A 2,633-nucleotide genomic window follows, 5' to 3' on the forward strand; every position below is an offset into this window, starting at 1 on the left:
GGACCGGGCGTGACGTATTTCTCTTCATTTGATTGGTTCTTAAATGAACAAGAGGAGACAACTCTATTGACAGGTGCTCCCTAGCAGACGATACAAGTATGGCGATTCTTAACGAAGTGGTTCATGTTGTTTCTCATATATTGCCGTTTTCAATATTTCGTTTGAAATAGACAAGATCTCATAAAATTAATAAATACAATGAAGACGTAAACGAAACTCCCGTTGATAATTTCTATGATTGCAGTTCTAGAAAAATGTCTAACTTGCATCGAAATTTTGATATTCTGTGCAATATGTGTATATTCTGAAAAGAAATAACCAGTTATTAGTTTGTGTTTCTGTCTAAAAGAGACGTAGCTGCCCAGTCACCCAGTCACCTAGACTACCAACTCATGATACTGGTCAGAACTGATCCCCAACAACCCACGTACGCCAGTCGTAAGAGCCGACCAATGGGGTCATATGGCGAGGATTTGAAATATTCACCTCGATGCTAATTTGCTGAATTGCACTGTTAACAACCAGGATGCACAAATGTTCAGGTAACTTCACAAAAATATGTCTTGACAACATAGTTGCCTACAGAGGGATGCAAAGCTTCATTCCCGTAAATCCGGTAGTTTCTGAGAAATGCCCACAAGGCAGCCACGTGAAACAAATATATAAATGTCACTATAAAATATTAAAATGTTTCTGAGGTATAAACCAAAACGAAATTAACGGGTAAACACATGCATACTGATGCTGTCTTGACCAGAGAATAGAGAGTAAGGTATCAAACTATAAGTAAAGCAGAAATTATATAGCCCCAAATTAGCCCTCTGTCGTGTTGACAAGATCCCTGTCATCACAATGATCCTGGCCATATCATTTACCGTACTTCCTCTTTTAAGAAGTACATGTTTTCTCCCTGTTACACCTTAAAACGACAGGGTGTAATTACTTTCTTATTGTATGAGAAATGCTAAGGGATAAAGGCAGAGTAAGAATTGAAATGTAGTAAACATGGATTAGCTTTTAACAATGAGTGGGTTTAGTTTTAAAACCGCTTTGAATCATAATCGGGGTATATCACTAAGCTAATTATAAATGTAGGAAATAAGCCCGATGTGATGGAGGTCAAGCCAGCCTGCATGGGTGCAACATGCGCCGACAATCCTGGAAACAAGATCGGGTCGAACTGAGATTCGAACCCGGATTCTGGTGTGTACAAGGGGGGAACTCTGCAGAGCGACATGCGACGCCTTAGACAACAGGGGACCCATGCACTAAGCCCTCAAAACAGCCAATATGGTAGAGTCCACTGCATTTATGATATGTTCTTCAGTTCAGCTGAATGCAACGGTTCAGTGACCGCATATATCAATTACTGTACATTATTAAGGATAATTTACAATTGTATACGAGATCGATGACCACATTTTACACATACAATGACCATTGTTCACTATTCATTATTCACATTATGTACTGGCAGATCAATCGCCATGTAATATTATGCAGTATTATTAACGGTGGCAACTTTATGTGCATTTGGATTTGTTTTGATTTATTGAAATAATTTTAATTTATGAACTGAATTAAACAATGATACTTCCGATAAACAGTTACACCAAAGGACACTGCATTTTGCTTCCGTGCCGAAAGGTCACTTGCGTTTGGATATTATCTAGTTTTCCCCCATAATGATGGTTTCAGCTGGCATTCTGTGTTGATGTTGGCAACTAAAACAGGGTTTGAATTTGTTCGAGACATCAAAACCGGAATAAAAATGTGACTTTGATTAAGGCAAGAAAATGCGACATCAGGCACATAGCCTAGAACAAAAAGGGCATTTGTCTCAAAATGGTCTTAAATTAATGTTTTAACGGCAGAGTTAAATTTGCCGCTTCTGTGGAATTTAACACCTAAGAATACATAGTCATCCACAACATCAAGCTGCTTATCATCTAGTGTAAAAAAATGCTTAGTCGTTTTGGCTGGTCCAGTTCCAAAAATAATAACCTTTGTTTTTTGAAAAAAATACTGTCGATTTCCATTGCTTACAGTAATTATGAAAAACATTTAAGCAATGCTGTAAATTTTCAGGGCTGTCGGACAACAAAGCTGTGTCATCGGCATATAGGAGCAATAATATCTTAATAATACCAATAGTTGTTTCAATTGTGACTCCTTCAGATCGGTAAGAAAGCATATGTTTCGACATCATTTAGAAATAAAGAAAACAAAAGTGGTGATAAATTTTCGCCTTGACGGAGACCTTTTCCACAGCGAAAATACCCGGAAATGTCAATATTGTATTTAAAACATGATTTAATATTATCTTACATACAAAATATTATCCTGAAAAACCTTCCATTTAATACCATAAGACAGGAGCTTTTGCCACAAACCTATCCTCCAAACGTTGTCGAATGCCTTTTGGAAGTCGATAAAGACACGGTATAATTTTGTTTTAACCGATATAAGAATATTCACTAAGTTGCTTAGAACAAAAATATGGTCCACTGTCGAGTAACCCTTTCGGAACCCAGCCTGTATTTCAGAAAGAATGCTTTTTCCTTCAACATACTTAGTAAGTCTTGCATTAAGGACAGAGATAAACAACTTTCCAAGGCAAGACAGTAAAGTAA

This window comes from Haliotis asinina, chromosome 1 (assembly GCF_037392515.1).
Source record: "Haliotis asinina isolate JCU_RB_2024 chromosome 1, JCU_Hal_asi_v2, whole genome shotgun sequence".
Classification (NCBI taxonomy): domain Eukaryota; kingdom Metazoa; phylum Mollusca; class Gastropoda; order Lepetellida; family Haliotidae; genus Haliotis; species Haliotis asinina.